At 36.8% G+C, this 23,527-nt stretch overlaps 1 pseudogene; it reads left to right on the top strand.

Moving 5' to 3' along the window:
• The first annotated feature begins 9,149 nt into the window (after nucleotides 1-9,149).
• LOC120197347 lies at nucleotides 9,150-21,730 on the top strand (annotated as a pseudogene).
• The last annotated feature ends 1,797 nt before the right edge of the window (nucleotides 21,731-23,527 follow it).

The raw sequence follows: 23,527 nt of genomic DNA, 5'->3' as shown, positions 1-23,527 counted from the left end.
TTTGGTGGCTTAATCATAACTCAAATCAAGTAAAACAAGTTCAAATTAGATTAGATTCAACTTACCAAATAGTTTATGGCCTTTTCAGGGCCAGACATGACAAACAATAACTGTCGCCAACTGCCACAATAGAAGCCCCTCTCAATAGTTAGAAACTGATGGCTTTCGAATGGTACTGGCACTCATTAGATCATCTGATGAGTTGCAAACCAACTGTTTCCTCAACACCCCATCCCATAGAGGCGATCATGGTCAGCAATGAAAAGAAACAGCCAAAGTGGTTCTGTTGGCAAAAATCGATCGCCATTAGAGAAAGGAATAGAAATAGTCCATAAACATGACATGTAATGTAATACATAGGAGTTCGTATAGCTGAAATGAGAACTTTTACACTCTAAAAATGATCCATCAAAGAGGAATGAATGAATCAAAAAGAAACAATACGCCACTGGCGATACGGAGTAAAACTAATCCAATCCAAGAGCTACCAAGATGATGCATCATATCAAAACAAAGTCAAATTCTAATCTTACAATGAAATATATTATTCCCTGTCTCACTCCCAAACCTCGTTGCTTGCTTTGAATTTAAGCTTGAAATTGAAACATCTCAATGGAATCTCAAATTCTATATATTTACAGTAGCAGCTAATGAAACCAGTAACGATTAGAAGAATGACGAACACATTGCTCTAAATATAGTAATCCAGAAAAAAACTGAAAATATACAAAAAAGATAAATTCTATTTTGGAATTGAAAAATGCTAGGAAAAAAAAAACCTCAATGGCGAGAGAGTTGCTCAAGAAGTAGATAAGTCCAGTAACAGCAGCAAACATGGAACACTTCACCAATCTCAGCGTCTTACCATAAACGACACCGTTGGGTGGCAAGTCTTCAAACTCCATTATCCGATCCATCGCTGGGTCCTTCTCTCTCTCTCCTTCTTTATCGAAACAAAGAGATAGTTCGACCTTGGAAAGGCTTGAAATTTGAAGCAGTGGGCGGTTTTGGAGAAGGAAAGTGAAGATGATTGAAAGCGAAATTTGGAAAATAGGTGAAAGGAAATTGGGAAAAATATGGAAATGCAAAGATTGGTGTTTTGGCGGTTTCTCTATTCTGTTTTTGTTTTTGTTTTGGGGTAAATTATAAATATCATCACTCAAATTTACTCTAAGTGCTATTTTATTCACTAAAATTTATAATTTTTAAACTCAAACACTTAACTTACGAATTGCTCCTATTATAGTAATTTCAACGTTAAATTAAATAACATGATTTATTTTACTAATATTTTTCTATAATATATCATATTTTATTATTATTTGTGTCATATAGGATTATAACATATAAATTTTAAATTTTAAAATCATAGTGATAAACTCCATACACAACCTCTAAATCCCAAATCATAAACCTTTATTCCACTCTCGATAATCGTACACTCACTAATCTAGTGCTCTTTTCGATCCCCTTAAATCACCCATCCTTCTCGTTATATATCGTATCCCTTTTTATCACCACCCATTTTGTCTTTGAATGAAAACAAGTATGTTGTTTGAGTGAATTAAGTGAACGAATTTCTAATGTTCAGATTATAAACGATTGACGCTAGTGAGTCGAGTTTTAAAAAAAAGAAGTACAATAAAGTTAGTATTGTAGACACCTAATTTCGTCTGGCTCGATTCGATTTATATTACTGTTATATAATATATTTATATTACATATTAATTTATGTCATTTAATATGGTATATACATAATACGTATTTTATTTTTACACCAGGTCCAATATTACAAATCGATCAGACCCATATGCAAAGAAGCCCATTAGCAGCCCACTCTCCATTTACAACCATACATCCTTCAAACCAAATCCAACAGGCCCAAAACATATCTTAGGTTATCAACAACCCTAACAGTCATCGCCAAGCTCTCATCTTCCACGTTAACACATCACGCACGCAGTGGTCCCAAATGCCCCATGCACGCGTGCCCAACAAGCCAATAGTTTCGATCTAGCCGCCTTCAACAGCTCGAGTCTCCCGACGTTTTCCTCGGCAACGACAAACAACCAAGTTAAAACGTTTAACCGAAGCATTTGAGTCCCATTAGAACTCTAATATCACTAAAAATTACATTTTATTAAGCTATAAATAACGACCTACAACACACGAAGAAAGGGGGAGAAATACGAAGGGGGCGAGCTTCGAGATTCACACTCACTCACTGATTTATTGGCAAAAAGAAATACTCGGCGCCTTGTTAGATTACGGTGGCGACGCTCTAGTTCCGATTTCACCGGAGTCTCAGTTGCGGTGGTGTATCCTCTCCACCATGGCCTCAAGTATCCTATCCTCATACTCTTCATCTCGTGGTCTAGCGGCAACGCCCTCCGCGTCTCAGTTTTCGCTTCTCCACTATCCGAAGACTCTGTCCAAGTCGATGAAGGAGGAAAAGTAGTGGAAGTGAAGCTCGGAGGCGGAGACGGCGAGATCAACGGCGCTCATTGGCGGAAGGTCGCCTACGATTCGATCTCTCCTTTCGCTCTACTCCAAAGCAGGAAAAATGTCATCTCTAGCATGTCAAAAATGTCCATGAATTCTTCACTTTACAATGTTGACTGGTGGGATTACATAATGGAGTACAACAAAGACATAAACACCCTTCTTGGTAGTCAGAAATCTGCTTCAGTTCTGGCTATCGACGACCCAAAGTCAGTCATAACGAAAGTAGAGGAACCGATTTGTTTAAAGGTTGCGTGGGAGCTATTGGAAATGTTTTATGTAGAAAATCCATCTTATTCATGGATACCTGAACGCCTTGTTGATGGGTTAGCTAATTATGATAGCCTTTTCTCGGGAACACACCCCACAGTGCACTCAAAGCTTATGGATTTTCAAAAAGACCTTGTAAACTTGCAGGTTACATTTACTTTATGTTAGTCTTTTCCTTTATTTTATTTTTTTATTCTTAATTTTTTTATTCTTAATTTATTTAATATTTTTTCTTTGATTCATTTTTATTTTTATTTACTCTATAGACTTATTTATTTTTATTATCTAACATTTTTGACCCATTTTTAAATAAATTTCAACCGATTAAAGGTAAGTAATTCAGATCGAATTTTTAAATTTAAATTTTAAATTTAAATTTTCGCAATTAAGACAACCAATAATTAATTGGTACCGAAAGAGCGATTCAAGAGTGCTAATCTTTCCTTGACCGTAACCGACTCCCGAGCCCGACACATTTCTGGTAAAACGCAGATCATGTAAGATGGTGTATGATCCACCTAAATATTTTTTAAAGTGATCGGTGGCGACTCCTAATCCATTATTCAAGTAGAAGCTCAATTCCGGACCCAACCGAAAGACGACCGCGACAGCTTGGCGACTCCGCTGGGGAAAGGTAAGTGAGTCAGGCCAAAATTAATTTTCTGTTGTCTTTTTATGCGAAAATAGTCAATTTTAATTTTTATTTATTTATTTGATTCCAATTATTTACCTTTGATTATTTTTCAAGTAAATAGTTGTACTAAATTTTTTTCCAATGATTTCAGATTTTTGAAAAGTTTCTATCTCTGACTCTATACCCGAGCTCCGAACACTTTTTAAGTGGGGGTGAAAGCGACGCCTTCGTGAGAATTTATTCTCCGCACAGGCCTAGCAAGTAACCTTCGGGATTCATATACCTTATGTCTTTGTGTGAATTTATTCACCGCATAGGCATAAGGGAATGTATCATCTCGAGTTTAACTTAGTCCACATAAGCTTGTAATGGGCTTAGGACTAAGGGTCTGGCAAGCCCAAGGGGGTACCAGCAAGGATAACTCGAGTACCTTTTTTTAGAACCTAAACCGGGAGACTACAGGGAATTAGAGCCCACCCCGAAACCTCATTTCAAACCCTATGCTATATTGAGTTCATTTTCTGCCTTATTTCATGTTCAAAGCATGTGAAATAGAAATTTATGCGGTTAGGACTAGTTCAAAATTAACATGCGGGATAGATATCATGACCAGGTAGGAATAATAAGCATGTGGGGTAGGACTTTTCATTTTCATCATTTTTTATTATCCTTATCTCACTAACTTTTTTCTTTCATTTTTGTTTTTTTACATTTTTTATCATTTACATCATTCAAAAGAGGCGTTGATCCACCAAAAACGTGTTCATTAAATGTGAATAATATGCATCAATGGAAAAGGGGTTATAATACAAGATATGAAAAACTCAGAAGTCTAGCTATGGTCAGAAAAGACTCGGAGTGGACCGGGTTTACACCAAGCACGTAAAAAGTTAACTTTTCCAAAAAGGGATGGCGAAAGTTGCAGGGTCAAGACAAGAAAAAGGTTACTAACTTGGAGAGTCCTTTCGAAGACTACGAGAATAAGATGGCGAAACCCTAGCTGAGTTGGATGCCATTGCTGACGAATTCAAGAAACAAGCAAATGAATTTTTGATAACTCTTAACGATTGAGGGCTTCAATGGCATTTACGTTAGGGAATAGACTTAACCGAGAGTGAAACCGAAGATACAGTCATTCGAGACTTCTCGGGACAAGTACAAAAAGCAGCTCAAAGAGGCCAGAACGGTTCGATAGGGTATTCAACCGATGACAGGCGAAGGCAGAAGACAAGTCAACCTGTCCGAAGCTGTTCAGGGCATACTTTTAAAATGTTTTTTGTCTCTTAAGAAATAACACTTTTGTCCTTAATAAAGATTATTTACAGTAATAGACACATTTTTGGATCAATGCCTCGAACATTTCATGCATCATGTATTCTTGCATATTTCACATTTTTTTAATTTCATTCAAGATTTGGACACACCTTATTCACATAACACTCGTTCAAATAGAAAAGAGCGGGAATTCTACGATAAAAGTAAGGACACTTCCGAATCAGAAATCTGTTCATCTGAGAGTTCATCAAAATGAGCCCCGCAAGTGAAACGATTGACAAATGAGGAGCAAGTGCAGATGAAGGCCCTAATCCTCGATATTCTGGGGCATCCTAGTGAGGCTTTATTCCATTTTGCAGCATCCTATTTGGACTTGTTTTTATGAACTTTCTCATATTTCTTTTTGAAACCTGTTTTTGAACTTTGACATATTTCTTTTTATGATGATATTTCAATGAATTTACACTTAGAATTGAATCGAATTTGCAACTTGAAATTATTTGAATATCAGCTGAATTAAAAACTCTTTAAATAATTCAGAGTTACAGATCTTTAACAAAGTAACATGATTAAAAGCCGATAAAACAAAGGACTTTGACCTTACCCAAATATATACTCAAACACCATATCCTTCTCTTGCAAATAACCAATATAGCCTTCTCCCTTCATAAGGCTTGGTATTTAGATGTGCATAGGTGCAGACAACATGAGGCATCTTTTGCATATGGCATTTCTATACTTTTTTGTTCAGTGATGATAATGATCTTCACAGATGGAATAGTCGAGTAAGCAAATCTAGTTTAGGTCAGTTGTTTGAAAATTAAACTCTAAAGATGAGATTCCTTGACTTTCAAAAACACCTAGACTATAACAGGTTCTTTTTGACAAACTTAAGAAATTGGACCCGTATACCCAAATTATAATATTATATATATACAATAAAGCTTGAACTGTCCCTCTAGAGCAATTGGTTAAACTCCTCGGCTTTATGGATAAGATTCAGCTAGCCTGATATAGGTGACTATAATATACAATAAAGCTTGAGTTGTCCCTCTAGAGCAATTGGTTAAACGCCCCGACTTTATGGATGATATTCAGTTAACCTGATAAAGGTGTTTATATATTGAGTTGTCCCTCTAGAGCAATTGGTTAAACGCCCCGACTTTATGGATGATATTCAGTTAACCTGATAAAGGTGTTTATATATTGAGCTGTCCCTCTAGAGTAATTGGTTAAACGCCCGTCTTTATGGATTCAGCTAGCTAGACAATTGCAAATTAAATTTATTTAAATAAGAAGTTTCGGTAAAAGATGGACTAAAGGAGTTAAGAAACACCTGTTATAGTCAAATTCACACGAGCATTCAAGAATTTCTTTTTTAGACCGATATTTCTACACTACATTTCTTAGATGATCTTACAAAACTTGAACAAATGGAAGATTTAAGAGAATCGAAATAGAAGGTCTAGTAATTGATAATGCTAGTTGCGTTATTTTGTCTGCATCCAATTAAAATGCCAAGCCAAAGAAGAAGCATGTTGCAATGACCGAAAAAATGACCTTTTTTTTATGGCTGAAACCTTATGTCAACCTAAAGCCAACTCATCCACTTGAATATTTGTCAAAGAGATATAACTCTAAAAGCATTAAAAGAGCTATAACTCTGAAAGCATTAAAAGAGCTATTGTTTCCTTTGATATTCTTTGAACTCATGTTTATGATTTGATTTGATTGCAAGCCTGGATTATGGGGCAATGTTTTACAGGAATTCTTACATTTTTATATATATTTTTCACTTCCCCCTAAAATAATAGAAATGAGAAAAACATTTTCAAACATGACAGTCTCAAATGTGAAAGGTCATGGGAGGTGCTAAGGCTCATTTTGTCTCTCTTGAAGAAAGAACGAACAATGCCAAATTTCGAGCATTTCACAAGACAATCAGTCTGAGAGATCAGATAGAACTTTGACATTACCAATAACCTGAGAAGAAAATAGGGCATGGTCGATTCCAAGGACAAGATTAATAGACAAAAACGAGACTCTATCCAAGGGATAAAATAGAATTAATTCATGTTGCATGCATCTTAGACATACTTAAGAGCATCATATTTATCATTTTTAGCATACATAATTTTTTGCATCTTTTTTAATCAAGTTTCAACTTCAAGACGAAAAATACTCGATTCAAAAGCACATTCAAAAGTTGATGGTGGTTACTCAACCACACAGCAAATGGGCGATTTCTGACGTCAAAACAACTTTTCGAGTCTCGTTCAGAGTCAATTTCAAATGACACAATTTGTTTAAAATTGGATTTCAACTCCACGACAGAGGATATCCAACTTAAAACCAACTTTCTCAAGATTGGATTTCAACTTCACGATGAAGGATATCCAATTCAAAGCTCAACTTCACAGTGAATGAGCTTCCCAGTTTCATTCAGAGCCAATTTCAACTTCACGGCGAAGGATATTGGACTCGAAATAATACAAGCTTGGATTTCAACTTCACGACGAATGATATCCAATTCCTGGCTCAACTTCACAACGAAAAGGCCATCCACAATTTTAACTTCATGACGAAGGGAATTGTGCTCACCCATAACATTCATCTACATATTGGATTTCAACTTCACGACGAAGGATATCGTGTTCATTTGCAGCATAACTCAAGGCTAGAAGAAGGGTTATCTGCCAACCAAAGACCTTCGAGTTCGATTACGCTCAGCTCCAAGGCACATCATTTGCAGCATAACTCAAGGCTAGAAGGGTTATTTGCCAACAAAAGACCTTCGAGTTCGACTACACTCAGCTCCAAGGTATATAATTTGCAGCATGATTCAAGGCTATAAGGGTTATCTATCAACAAATACATTCGAGTTCGATTACACTCAGCTCTAAGACACATCATTTACAGCATAACTCAAGGCTAGAAGGGTTATCTGTCAACAAAGACCTTCGCGCTCGATTACATTCAATTCATAGACAAATCCACTTTACAGCTGTCGAGTTCGATTCCATTCAGCTCGATGACACATCAATCACACTACTGTCTGGTTTCAGTTGGGGTTTTCAAGTCGAGAAGAAGACCTAGGTTAGCCGTGCCTTAGTGACAAGAAACTGTTTTATGGCAGCATAACTTAAGTCGAGAAAAACTATCTGTCAACGAAAACCTTTCGAGTTCAATTTCATTCATCTCAAGGGGAGTTAAGGAATTACTTTTCAGCCGAATTTCTAAGCCAAGGTCTTGAAATCGAGAAGAATACCGAAGTGGATTGCAATTTGGCCACATTCTGATTCATATTCGGCTTTGATTCCATATTATTTCAAGATGGACTCGACTTCGCGACGGAGGAGCCATCTATAACTCAAATTGACAGGGATTTATTCTTAATTGAAATATCAGAGTCAATTTTCAACTCCACCAAACAAAAAATTGTGTCCTTTTATCTTTGTCCTATTTTTCGTTCCATGAAAAACATCAAAGAGGGGCAGTTGTAGACACCTAATTTCATCCGGCTCGATTCAATTTATATTACTGTTATATAACATATTTATATTACATATTAATTTATGTCATTTAATATGGTATATACATAGTACATATTTTATTTTTACACTAGTTCCAATATTACAAATCGGTCAGGCCTAGATGCAAAGAAGCCCATTCTCCATTTACAACCCTACATCCTTCAAACCAAATCCAACATGCCCAAAACATATCTTAGGTTATCAGCAACCCTAATAGTCTTCACCAAGCTCTCCTCTTCCACGTTGACACATCATGCACGCAGTGGTCCCAAATGCCCCATGCACGCGCGCCCACAACAATCCAACAGTCCCGATCAGCCGCATCCAACAGCCCGAGTCTCCTGGCATTTTCCTCGGCAACGACAAACAACCAAGTTAAAATGTTTAACCGAAGCATTTGAGTCTCATTAGAACTCTAATATCACTAAAAAATGCATTTTATTAAGCTATAAATAACGATCTACAACACACGAAGAAAGGGAGAGAAATACGAAGGGGGCGAGCTTCGAGATTCACACTCATCACTGATTTATTATCAAAAAGAAATGCTCGATGCCTCATCAGATTACGGTGGCGGTGCTCTAGTTTCGATTTCACCGGAGTCCCAGGTTACGGTGGTGTATCCTCTCCACTATGGCCTCAAGTATCCTATCCCCAGACTCTTCATCTCGTGGTCTAGCGGCAACGCCCTTCGCGTCTCGATTTTCGCTTCTCCTCCATCTAGAGACTCTGTCCAAGACGATGAAGGAGGAAAAGTAGTGGAAGTGAAGCTCGGAGGCGGAGACGGCGAGATCAACGATGCTCATTGGCGGAAGATCGCCTACGATTCGATCTCTCATTTCGCTCTACTCCAAAGCAAGAAAAATGTCGTCTCTAGCATGTCGAAAATGTCCATGAATTCTTAACCTTACGATGTTGACTGGTGGGATTACATAATGGAGTACAACAAAGACATAAACGCCTTTCTTGATAGTCAGAAATATGCTTTAGTTCCGGCTATCGACGACCCAAAGTCAGTCATAACGAAAGTAGAGGAACCGATTTATTTAAAGGTTGTGGATTTTCAAAAAGACCTTGTAAACTTGTAGGTTACATTTACTTTATGTTAGCCTTTTCCTTTATTTTATTTTTTATTCTTAATTTATTTAATATTTTTTCCTTTCCTTTCCTTTGATTCATTTTATTTTTATTTTTATTTTTACTATATAGACTTATTTATTTTTATCTAACGCTTTTGATCCATTTTTAGAATAAATTTCAACCGATCAAAGGTAAGTAATTCAGATCGAATTTTTAAATTTTAATTTTAAATTTTCGCAATTAAGAAAACCGATAAATTAATTGGTACCAAAGGGCGATTCAAGGGTGCTAATCCTTCTTTGACCGTAACCGACTCTCGAGCCCGACACATTTCTGGTAAAACGCAGATCAAGTAAGATGGTGTCCAATCCACCTAAATGTTTTTTAAAGTGATCGGTGGCGACTCCTAATCCATTATTCAAGTCGAAGTCCAATTCCGAACCCAACCGAAAGACGACCGCGACAAGTATAACAATAGGTTTGTGGCATGTATAAATGTGTGATGCAAAGATGACAGAGAGAATAATGATGTTTGCGAGTGTTAGAAAAGGAGTGATAGCGGTGTGTGATATAAAGTAATGAGTGGTAAGATATTTAGATTTGAATCAGATAAGGGTATTGAGGTTCATAGTGGTGAGGGTATATGCTATTGTAGGTGTACTTTGATTAACAGAAGTGTAATTATGATGAAAGAAGTCAAGAAGTAAAGGTTGTGATGCGTGAACAAGAGTAAGGTTGATAGGTTGAGTTTTTTGAGTTTAAAACGTTGGAAGCCAAAGCATGGAATGGTGTTAGACAATGAGGGAGAGGATTAGAACATATGTGGATTTAGGGAAAATAAAATCATCGATGAACCTAGGGTTTTTAAGATCGATAAATAGGTGAGGTCATTGAGGATAAAGGTGGGAGTTTGAATTTGAAGTATAATTTTGAGTTTTTAATTTTCTTATTATAATCATATGTAGCACAAATGATAATAAAATATGACACATTATAAAAGATATTAATAAAATAAGTATGTCATTTTATTTAATGGTGAAATGTTAAAATAAGAACAATATGAAAGTTGAGTGATTAAATTAATAATTTTTAAACTTCAATAAATAAAGTAGAAGTGAGAGTAAAGTTAAGAGATGATATTCATAAGTTGTTGTTGTTATTATTATTATTATTATTATTATTATTATTATTATTATTATTATTAGATTTTATCGTCGCCGGCATAGGGGAGAGGACACCGAGACCGGGAGAGCCAAGTGGCCTTTCTGGGCTGTAAATGGGCCGTCATTCCCTCTTCCAGCCCGAGTCTTCTCTGTTCCACTCTATCTCTTAACACCGGAAGCGGCAAACCAAAAATAGAAGATTTCTTGTATAAAAAAAAAGTTCATTTTCTTCAGAAAAACAATAGAAAAGAGAGCTGCAAAAACGGAGGACAAGAAAGAAAAGTTTAAAGTATTATTCACAATGGCGTTGGTTGCCCCAATCTCAATCTTCTTCACAGCTCAGCTAGTCAGACGCCGCCGCCGCAAGTGGAGATCTCAAATTCGATGTTATTTACACTCCGAGCCAAAGCCACAGTTGAGTTTCAAGCGAATCTTAGCCGATAACTCCTATTCTCCTTTCAACCATTTCAACCGCCAACCGGATTCTGTTAATGGTAAATGACCTTCCACTTCTACTTTTTATGAAGCTCAGTTTTTTTAATGATTTGTTAATGTTGTAGAGAAATCTCCGAGTTTAACTCATACCTATGAAGCGGAGATAATGGCATTGATGGATAATCCACTGCTTCAATTTTCTAGGATTGCGATGGATGATTTTGATGTGAAAATGGGTGATTCTTATGTTTGGGTTGAATCCGAGGCGCAGCTGAGTCAGCTAGCTCAAGTGTTGAGTGAACAGAAGGCTTTCTCTGTTGATACTGAGCAGCATAGCCTACGGTCGTTTCTAGGCTTAACTGCTCGAATACAGGTCAATCACTGATAACAAAATGTTAAATTGTTGAACTTTGGTCTAATTTGTTAATATTTTTGTAATGGTATGAAGTGCAGATTTCTGCTGAGAAGGAAGACTATTTGGTAGATACAATTGCCTTACATGATTCAATGGACATTCTTCGTCCCGCTTTTGCCGATCCTAGTATTTGCAAGGTATACATTTTATTTTCAAATTTAGGACTTCATCAGAAGTTGAAGCCAAAATGTTGCATTTGGATGCTGAAGCAAATAGTTATTGTGAAGAACTAAAACTTTAAAATATGATCGTTTATGTATTATCATGGAACTATTAAGTTATATATGGAACAACTATGTTTTAAACAGCTTCACATTCCAATTGGAGTCCAATGTCTTTTCTTTGTTCTGGATCATTGTTTCTAGTTTCCTAGAAAATGAGAAGCATTGGCCAAACTGGCTTTTTGTATTTCCCTTCATGCAATGTTCATCCCCCCTTCCATTGAAAGAATAATTTTGATGTTTTCTCCGACTTATGAATTTACTGATCAGGGCCATTTGGCTCAACTTATAGTGCAATCCTGAACATGTTTTGGATTGCAATGCAGGTGTTCCATGGGGCCGATGGTGATATTGTGTGGTTACAAAGAGACTTCCACATATATGTTGTCAATCTATTTGATACTGCTAAGGTAAGCTTCTATAGCTGATTTCTCACAAATATTGAAGATTTTGTCCTAGGTTGAATATTAGTTACTCAGAAATAATGCTTTATAACAAACGATTAACTATATTCGATTTTCTACTCAAATCACATTTCTTTTATGCTGACACAGGCACGTCAAGTTTTATCAAAGCCCCAGAAATCATTGGCCTACTTACTGGAAACTTATTGCGGTGTGTCCAAAAATAAATTATTACAGGTATTGGCTCTTGCTTAAGGTTTTGATTGGTCGAGTGGAAAGAAAATTGGAAGGATGAAAACTTAAATGGATAGAAAAGTATAAAGATAGAAAATTAATTTTTTTTTCTTTCCATTGGTGTGCTTGATAGGAAAGATGAAAAAATTGAAAGAAAATGCAATTTTCTTTCCATTCATTGCTTGGTAGAGTTGAAAAATGAGAGGAAAGAAAATTAAGCTTTTGAAAAATACATATTTTTTTTTGAACTAACTCACATCTCTTTCACGTTTTCTCTCATCTTTTCCTTCTAAATTGAAGTGATTTGTTTTTATACATAAGCATGGAAAGTGAAAATCCCTCCCATTTACTTTCCTACCAAGCACACACAAATTTTTTTCTTTCCACTTTTCCACTCCATCCTTCTATGGTTCCATTTTTTCACTCATCCAAGAAAAGCCAACGTGCTTTACTCCACACTTATTCTTCGTTCATCCTTTTAATATTCTCTATCTAGAATATTGATCTTAAACTTATTTACTCTAATGTTGCATTGCATTACAACCTGAGGACTGGAGACAACGTCCGCTATTAGACGAAATGGTGCAATATGCTCGTACTGATGCACATTGTCTACTTTATATTACAAATTGTTTATTTTCTGAGCTCAAACAACAATGATGTGGTATGTTTGCTACCCAAAGCTTGTTTAGATACTGACTACTTTATCTTATTTGTCTTGAAATGGATTGGAAGTTTGAGACAGCAGATTATGATAGAAAAATTCTACATAAATTTGTAATAAAGAACCTTCTTCTGGTCGGGTTGAGAAGGGTGTTTAATAATGATAGTCAGAAGGGATCCAAATTGAAGGCCTTTGAGAGTGGGGGTGATAATATTGGAGTAAAAAAAAGTTAGTAGTGGATTGGAAATTTTTTTAAAGAGAAAGGGATTTTTCATCACTCTACATGTCGGGATATCCCTCAACAAAATGGCATTGCAGAACGAAAAAATAAATATTTACTTGAAGTAGCACGTGCCATAATATTTTACATGCATGTTCCCAAATATTTATGGGGTGAAGCAGTTTAACAATTGCTTACTTGATAAATAGGATGCCTATTAAGGTGTTAACATACAAAACACCACTCGATTGCCTAAAATCATCTTTTCCTGGAACAAGGTTGTTTTTTGAGTTACCTGTCAAAGTTTTTGGATGTATTGTCTATGTTCATGTTCTATGCCAATTTCATTCAAAACTTGACCCACATGCTATTAAATGCGCTTTTTTGGGGTACTCTTCAAATAAAAAGGGGTATAAGTGTTTTGATCCTCAAACAAAAAAATTTCATGTGAGTATGGATGTGTCGTTTTTGGAAACAAAGCCTTATTTCACAAAAAATTCTCTTTAGGGGGAGACAAGTGATGTAGAAGACAATTTTTGGGACATTTCTATCCCACTACCCAATGTCATTTATCCTACACAAAAACCACGCACTTCTGAGAGTGGTCGCTTTGAAAATCCAAATTCAAGTGTTTCTAATAACGATTGCCTAGGAGAACCAGGTTTGTTGGTGCCTAATAAGGAGATTCTCGTTCAGGGGGAGAAGTACTACAAACTAATCAACGTGATTTGAATTCTAAGCTTCAGTTTTATACTAGGAAGAGATTTCATTTGAGAAATAAAGACTCAAATATCAACCCTACACGAAACCAATCTGAAGATCTGAGTTATGGTGTCGAAACTTCAGGTAATCCTATCCCTACTACACCTTTGATTTCCTCCACTTTGTCCAACAATTCACCTAGTATATCTGATCTTGATGTCCCTATATCACTTAGAAAAGGTGTCCGAAATTGCACTCAACATCCCATTGCAAAATATATTTCTATCACATATTATCAAAAAACCATAAAGCTTTCACATCTAGGATTTCACATTTGTTTGTTCCAAGGAATATACAGGAAACATTGGATGATCCGAATTCAAAATTAACAGTCTTGGAGGAGATGAATGCTCTAAGGAGAAGTGGTACATGGGAGATTGTCGATCTACCCAAAAGAAAGGAAATAGTCGGGTGTAAATGGGTGTTTACAATAAAAAGTAAAGCTGATGGAAGCGTTGAGGATACAAGGCGAGATTGGCGGCTAAAGGCTTTACTCAGACATATGAGATTGGCTACCAAGAAACTTTTTCTCTTGTTGCTAAAATAAATTCTATTAGAGTTTTGTTATCTCTTGCAGTGAACTCCGATTGGCCTCTACATCAACTTGATATTAAAAATGCATTTCTCAATGGTGATCTGGAAGAGGAGGTGTATATGAGCCTACCGCCAGGATTTGAGAAAAAACTTGGCAGTAACAAAGTATACAGATTACATAAGTCATTATATGGACTCAAACAGTCACCAAAAGCTTGGTTTGGCCGCTTTGGAAAGACAATTATCAGTTATGGCTTCTTGCAGAGTCAAGTTGATCACACAATATTTTATAAACATTCAAAAGATGGTAAAGTTGCAATTTTGATTGTTTTTGTTATGATATTATTCTCACTGGTGATGATGAAACAAAATTAGCTATTCTGAAGAAAAGACTAGCAAAGGAGTTCCAAATTAAGGACCTGGGAGCTCTTAAGTAATTCCTTAGAATGGAATTTGCAAGATCTAAGGAAGACATATTTGTCAATCAGAGAAAATATGTTCTTGATCTCCTCAGAGAAACGGTCTACTTGGTTGTAAGATGGTTGAAACTCCGGTTGAGCCAAACTTGAAGTTACAAGCTGCTAAGGTTGAAGAAGTAAAGGATAGGGAACAATATCAGATACTTGTAAGGAAGTTGATTTACTTGTCTCAAACATGGCTTGATATTGCTTCTGCAGTTAGCATGGTAAGTCAATTCATGCACTCACTATGGGCGGAGCATTTCGAAGCCGTCTATAGGATCTTAAGATATTTGAAAGGAACTCTAAGAAGAGGCTTATTGTTCAAGAAACATGGACATCTTCAAGTTGAAGTCTACAAAGAGGCAGATTGGGCAGGAAATGTTACAGACAGAAGATCAACGTCTGGATACTGTTTTTTGTTGGAAGAAACCTAGTTACATGGCGGAGTAAAAAACAAAATGTGGTAGCTAGAAGTAGTGCTAAAGCAGAATTTAGAGCTGTTGCCCATGGAATCTGCGAAGCGATGTGGATAAAAATGATTCTTGAAGAATTGAAGTTCTCTTACTCGACTCCAATGAATGTCTATTGTGACAACAAAGCTGCTATTACTATCGATCATAATCCAGTTCTTCATGATTGTACGAAACATATAGAAGTGGATAAACATTTCATCAAGGAGAAAGTCAATGCAGGAATAATATGCATGACATATCTTCCAACTGATGAACAATTAGATGATGTACTAACGAAGGGACTACATAAGAAGCAATTTGGTAAGCTGACTAGCAAGCTGACTATGGAAGATATCTTTAAACCAGCTTGAGGGGGAGTGTTGGAAATTTTGTCATTGAAAACCTTGATTTAGTCATAATCTGTGAGATATTCTAGGATCTGTTTTCTATGTAAATATAAAAAGTAAAAGATGTAAATCAAGAAAAAGTAGGAAAGTAGAAGCTGTCAAATATTGGCTCTAATTAGTTTCTTTTTTTCGTTGTAATTTCTCTATATATAAAAGGAGCATTGTACTCATTCAAGAAATAAGACACATTATTTCTTCATTCTTTTCTAATTAGTAGTGAGAGAAGCGAGCTTCTCTCTAGGGCCCAGGTGTTTTTAAATATAAAAGTGTTGTCTCCACTGTCAGTTGCTCGTCGGCTGTTACCGTCGTTCGCTGTATGCCACTGCCGTCCGTCGCCTTACTCTTACCATCGTTTGACGCCGTTTTTTCCTAGGATGGTCGTCTGTTCACGGTGAACACAGATCTGGACTTATATTTGCTAAAAACATTGTCTTTCGTCGCAGATCTACACTCCTCCTCTACAGATTTACGCTGCCTTTAGCCGTCCAAGTTCGACTTCGCCACTCCACCGAACGCAGTGTCTTATCGCGTCCTAATCTCGAGTTTTCTTATGTCGAGCACCAGTGAACAATTGAGTTCTCACCATGGAACCCCAACCCCATCTCAGCCCAACCGACTTCGAGGGTTTGTTTCAGCTGGTGCAGTGGCTGCTTCCTCCGTGAGGCCTTTTACTGTCTCTCCTTCATCGTATAGGAGTTCACATCTCCCGCTTGAACCAGATTTCAGTGGTGCAAATGGTGATTTCCCCTGGAGTCTGCCAAAGAATTAGAAGCGAAAGTGAAGGCTTTAAAAGCTTTAGTGGAAGATTTGAATAAGCGGGTTAAGGATTTAAAAATGAAGGAAAATACAGTTCCACGAGGCAGTTTTCTCAAGACCTCTTGATCTGCCGGTGCAATATCTTCATCTTACTCCGGTAAGGACAATCGTGAAATTGAGAAAGAAAAGGATATGACTAAGTTTCGGAAACGACACATACGAGTTTTTACCAGACGCATGTTGGCCGGATTGAGGCAGTTTGGTAACTTCCCTATTCCCTCGCATGCTGCTATGAACGATGTTTTGGCAGCCTTGGCACGTGAGGTTGGTTGGATAATTGAGCCCGACGACACCACTTACAGACACTCTCTTATAACCCAAAATCAATAAAATTCGGGAACATATTCAGTGAGGTCGGGTGAAAGTCCACTATCAACCAATTCTTTGAAGAAATGCTTACAAGAAGGGAAACATAGGAACGAAAAGCTGTCTTTTGTACAAGCAACACCAACATTTTCTATCGCTAATGTTGATCATGGTGGGGCCAAGGAGATCAACTCGAAAGGGTATTCTAATGTAAAATTTTTCGAAGTGGTGGGATGAAGAAGAAATGCGTTTCATAATCGGTCGAAAGAAGGCCAACCAGATTTTAGCAATGGGTTCAGAAAGGGTTGTTACAAGATTTTTATCTAAAACCTTCAGAGAAGATCCATTGGAAGAGACTTGGATCCATATTTGGCACACATGGTCAAGTTATTGATGTCTTCATTCCCAAAAAAGAAACTCAAATGAGGTTCGCTTTGGGTTTATTCGCTTTGCTACAATTGAAGAAGCAAGGACAACGATTTCTAAGATGAATGGTAATCATATTTACGACAACATAATTAGAGTCTCTCTGGCTAAATATAAACCCCGACAGTTGTTCAAAGTAGGTATGAGATGGAAGATTTTCTGAGGATTAAACATTGTTAAGTTGAGAGTGTTGTGGACGAAGATAAATTTCAAGTGTTAACTAATTGTTTTGTGGGGTGGTGAAAGAACTTTATCAAAATTGGTAATCTTGCTAACCAAATACAAGCCAAAGGACTAGCGGGTTTCACGCTTATGAGAGCTGCTGGAAATGCAGTTATAATGGTTTTTGAAGACTATGATTCGTTGAGAAGCGTGAAGGATGATAAGTTAGAGACGCTTGGAATTGAGATACTTTCAAAAACATAGCTCCAAAGTGGAGCAAGTTAATAGCAATTGATAAAAGTTGTGAGTTCCCTTCGTCTTTTGATCGGGCGAAAATTCAAATACTCACAAATGCTCAAGGGAGAATTAATGAGTTGTTGGAGTTGAAGGTCGGGGATCATTTATTCAAAATCTTGGTGCATGAAGTTGATCCTTCCTTCAAACCTAATTCTTGGGTCCTTGAAGATTGCGATATTTCTTTAGAACTTGATCATCCATTGGATTGTGATTGTTCGGCAGCTGTATTCAGAGGCGTTTTTAAGTTTGTGGTTGAAATTATTGGTTTCTATTTTGTTATGTTATATTTCATCTTGAGGTGTATTGTACAAATAGGGTTATTATCTTAGGGCTTTTTGTTTCAAGATGTAAGATTTTTAGGTGATATGGTTTGTATTGGTGTATATTCCCGTATGAGGGTTCGCTGTTACCACATGTACTTGGTCTTCTATTTAATAAAATATGAGGCACTTTTTTCTCCCTTCCAATGTTATTCAACATACTTTTAAGTATGTGGAAGAATATGAAGGGAGTTTTTAATGAGACTTCTAACTTCTATCAAAAAAAAATTGAAGGCCTTAGTTTTAGGGAAAAAGTGGCTTTTGGCTTAAAGAACAAGGTGCATATAATATTTTACGTGGTTAAATGAAGACAATCACAATCGATGAGTGCTGGCCTTCTTCTGGTTGGGTTGGGAAAAGTGTTTAATAATGATAGAGGGGATCCAAATTGAAGGTCTTAGTTTGAGGCAAAAAGTGGATTTTGGCATAAAGAACAAGGTGCATATAATATTTCATGTGGTATATGTGCTTAACCTTAACTTATAATTACAACTACTAGGAAGATCTGTATCCAGTACCTCTTGTATCATCCACATGCTAATATTTTAATGTATCAGAATATTCATCCTGCACCGATGACAAGTTCAATTTTGTTCTCGAGGCGTGTCGGCGTTCAAACATGATTTGTTTGCAACTCTATGCTAAAGAGATTGAAGGTTTTCCGGGGAGTTTGCTGCATTTTCAATATTTTCTCGCCAATTGAATGGTCAAGGAGCAGCTCCTATGTCTGGTGAAACAAAGATTCATTTCTCTCCATACTACTTGGTAGATGCTACAAACACTGGATCAGTAAAGGATTTGACTTTCTTTAAATATATTGTTCTTAATTTTACAATGTATTCTAATGTTTTGTTCTTAATTCCAGTTTCAGGATCTTGTTAGGAGATTGTGTGCATGGAGAGATTTAATGGCAGGTGTTTAAACTACCAATTTAGATTGCTTCAATACTCAATAAGACTAGATGTCGCATTCTTCTTATTTATGAAGGAAACACAAATGCAACATTTTTTTCTGGTCCTATTTCACACTTTGTTGATAATATGAGTGATAAGTAAATGTGGTAATAATTATCTACTGGAGCAAAATATATGTGTAGGCTGTGGTGAAGGCAATCATTACTTACGCTACCGGTAATTCCCGCATGCTACAAAATTCACTTTCCTGAGCACTTGAAGAGCCACCTCTCTCATGACATAGTCCTGTTTTGTGTTGACTGTCATGAAGTTGCCCATGCTGCTGCTGAGAAGCACAAGAGACGAATTGCTGGAGAATTTGGAATTCCACTTTATGTTCGTAAAGTGGTTGGTTCAAACAAAGTGCTTATGATATATGAGTCATTTGAGTCAACAAACTTCGAAGATTCAGGTGTCTCACCACTACAATTGCTGATAACTACAAAGGCTCTTTTGTGTCATGGACCTGAAATGCCTCCCAGCCACCGTGATGAACTGACCCATGTCTGAAAGCTTATCTTTTGATAGTTATTTTCTGGTAAAACTCTAATGAGCTTTATGTTTCTTTGAATTGCAATAAAGTGGCCTGAAATCCTAAAGAAAAATGGTTAGTTGCTATGTACTAGCGTTAACCTATGTTTGGTGGGAACATCAAGATAACTTTAGAAGTAGAATGTATTGTGGAATTTGTTCAAGCTATTTGAATCATGGAAGTTTATTAAACATTAAACGTAATATTGGCAAGAACAACCATTCTTGATAACAAAATTCATGTTCGATTAATTATAGACATTTAGACGCCTCATGTTTGATCTAAAATTTATACTTATGCAACACATTAAGTTAGAAGAACCAAACTCTCTGTTCATTTTTGCATCTTCTCCTGCCAATGCTTGTATCGACTTTTATTAGATAAAACGAAAAGAAAATTAGGACCTCTATATAGTTCTATGCCTCTCTCTATCTTAGTATAGTATTTATCATCGGTCACAAGCATATGTAGGGCTTTGTTGCATATTTCACGAGTATCTTTAAACAAATACTAAGGGACTGTTTGTTTACTTCAGAATGATTAAGCACTGAATTATTCAAATGTTGAATGATTCAGAGGCTCTGTATGAATTAGTTCTGAATGTGACATGCTATTTGATAATGGCTCTGAATCATTCAGAATATACTTCTGTGCTGAATCATTCAGAGGTGCGAAACAAACGCGCTGAATGCTGAACGGTTCAGCTTTCAGTGCTGAATGGTTTCATTAAGAGGCAAACAAACAACCCTTAAATCTATTTTCCTATTTCTTGTTGCTTTTGCAGATTGTTATGGGATATTGTGGTGGAAGGGAGATCTCCAACGAAGATTTAGAAAGAGCCTTGGTAGTGGGCATGAGTCCTCATGAGCAAAGAAGACTCGAGAAGAACAAAGGCTTATCTTTAAAACAATCTGGAACAGTCCCTCCTGTTAGAGAACAAGAAATTAATGATGCAACAAGGATCTTATCTATCATGCCAGATCCATCTAAAGTTAGCAGTCCTAATGCTTCAGATTTTACTATAGATGTTTCTTATTCAACAAAAGTTGATACATTGAAGAAAGCATCAGGGACAAAGGATGACATGGGTTTTTGTATGGTAACAGATACGGGTCCTACAGTCATTCCTTCTACTTGTTCTGATTCCGGAGTGATAATAGCTTACAATGATATGAATTCGTATAGCAGTCGAATCTCCGAGACTAAAGTTGTGAGTGGAGTCAATACTGATAAATTCAAGAGCAGCAAATAGCTAACTCATCTTGTTCCAGATACGAAGGAAACACATCTTTTAAACATAATAAAAAAATTTTCTCTACTAGGACATGGACCCCACGGGAAACAAGTTTTGATCATATACTAAACGAATTTAGAGAGGAAGGCATTCATCAATTTTTTTTAGCGATGGAGGCAAGTCTTTGTTGAAGCTTTCATCCTCGTTTTTTACCTGGTGGTTGGGATGTGATGCACATGTATGTGTCTGTACACTATTATATATCTGTATGGGAAGGAGTGATATGTGATGCACATGTATGTTCTGTAGCGTGCAAACTCGAGCATTAACTCCAAGATCCGTTTGAAGTTGATACCCACACCACTCCTGTAACACGCATTTGTAGAACTTCAGAACAAGCCTGCTAGAACCTAGAGTTTTGAAGTTGTTACCCTTAAATCTTAGGCTTTGATATGATAAATGCTAACAACCTCACTCCTATATTACCCGAAAAAGAAGAAAAAAAGATGATTGTACATATCAAGTTATTAACAACTCATTTCATTATGGGTATATTGATTTCTTTGCTTTGTCCAAGGGTTTAACTTTGGAGGTTGTTTTTGGCAGTGGGAGACGAGAATTTGGCGAGTTCAACGTGTACAATCCTGCCAAGAAAGGTGCCGATGGCAGTCATTGATGGAAATGTAAACTCAAAGACATTACAGTTTCAACTATCGGTGTTGCATGGAAATGACTGGTTCATTGCAGTTGCAACCCATTTTGTATTGGTAAGACTGCTCAAGAACCTTTTAAGTTTGAGATGATTTGCATCCTTTGTTTGCCAGTCCCTATTTTCGAGATTTAGACCTCTTTCTTTATCCCCTAAACTAAAAGATAAGTAATCAAATTTTGGCCATGATTTGTATTTGGGTAATCCAGATAGATTGCTGAATTAGTTCTTCAGATTGCAGTCTTAAGTGTGTTTCGTGTATCCGTTCTTCTGCTGTTGTTTAAACTTGGACAATCTATGTATGAATGTGGTTGTGTTGGATTAAGAAATGTTATTCCTTTGCTTCAAGGACACCTGAGCTAGTCGCCAAAAAGCAAGGAAAACATGGGCTGCTAAATTAATAAAGTGGCGCCGGCTGCTTAAAAAAATGGGGAAAGTTTTTTTTAGTCAATCCACTTTAGGGTATTTTCAAAGATTAGTCCCTAAGCTTCAACTATAAATACCCTAGCTCATTTAGCTTCAAAATCATCCCAAATTATTTATTTCTCCCAATACTAGAGAGTTTCTTTTGAGTAGTGAGTGTTTTGTAAACACCTGTAAATTTTCTCTCTTAGTAAAAGATTTGCAACAGTCCAGAGACGTAAGTAAATTGGCTGAACTCCGTTATAAATTTTGGGTATTATTTTTTCGCTTTTATTTCGCATTCTCACTAATCTGGTTATAGGGAAATTACTTGTACTCGGTTTATTTCCTAACAACTGGTAATCAGAGCTTTTGGTTATGAATTTTGTCAAATTTTTGTGAGGTTACTATTCATTACTATTAACATGAATAGTAAATTTTATGAATAGTAAAAAAATTGTCGGCGATACAAATTTATCGACGGAGGTGTTCTAATATACGGTGGTTCGCAAGAATTGTCAGAAACGATCCAAACGAAGCCAGATTCGAGTAGGAGCGATGGCTGTAGACGAAGGGAATGTGAAAATTGAAAAGTTCGATGGTGCGAACTTTGGCTTTTGGTAGATGCAGATTGAAGATTTTTTGTACCAGAAAAATCTATATCAACCTATCTAAGGAAAGCAACCAGAGGGCACGAAGAATGAAGACTGGGCTCTTCTCAACAGACAAGCCCTCGGAGTCATTCGACTGACGTCCCGAAATGTTGCTTTCAACATAACAAAGGAAAAGACAACGACAGTCTTATGGCGGCTCTCTCCAGTATGTATGAGAAGCCATCGGCCTCGAACAAAGTTCACTTGATGAGGCGATTATTCAATTTACGGATGGCGAAAGGGGCATCAGTGGCTCAACACCTAAATGAACTCAACACTATCAAAACCCAGTTGAGTTCCGTGGAAATTGAATTCGATGATGAAGTTCGAGCTTTAATTCTCTTATCATCTCTACTAGACAGTTGGAATGCTACTGTTACAGCAGTTAACAGCTCGTCAGGAAACAGCAAATTGAAATTCGACGATGTTCAAGATCTGGTATTGAGCGAAGAAATTCGACGAAGAGAATCGGGTGAAGCATCAACCTCCTCAGCCTTGCACACAGAGTCTAGAGGGAGAACTTCAGAAAGAAATTCAAATCGTGGCAGATCCAAATCCAGAAGGGGAAAATCAAGAACGGGAAAGAAAGATTTTACCTGTTATAATTGTGGCAAGAATGGTTACTTTAAAAGAGATTGCCGAGAACTGAAGAAAGATACCAGTACACATGAAGCCAAAATGACAGAGGAGACAAGTGATGCCATTATTCTAAGTGATAACAGTCCGATTGAATCATGGATCTTGGATTCAGAGGCATCTTTCCACTCCACCCCATGCCAAGAAATCATGGAGAACTATGTCAGTGGTGATTTTGGGAAGGTTCATCTCTGATGATAAAACCTTGAAGATCATCGAAAAGGAGACATCCGATTAAAATTGCCAAACCAGACCACCTGGACGCTGAAAGAGTGAGACATATTCTTGACCTCAAAAAAATTTGATTTTTGTAGGACAGCTTGATGGAGAAGGATATATCACAACCTTTTCAGGCTGTAAATGGAAGATTACCAATGGAGCACTCGTCATTGCTCGTGGTAAGAAGACTGGTACT

The sequence above is a fragment of the Hibiscus syriacus genome, unplaced genomic scaffold (genome assembly GCF_006381635.1).
Source record: "Hibiscus syriacus cultivar Baekdansim isolate YM2019G1 unplaced genomic scaffold, ASM638163v2 tig00117048_pilon, whole genome shotgun sequence".
NCBI lineage: Eukaryota > Viridiplantae > Streptophyta > Magnoliopsida > Malvales > Malvaceae > Hibiscus > Hibiscus syriacus.
This window is presented reverse-complemented; position numbering and strand designations above follow the sequence as displayed.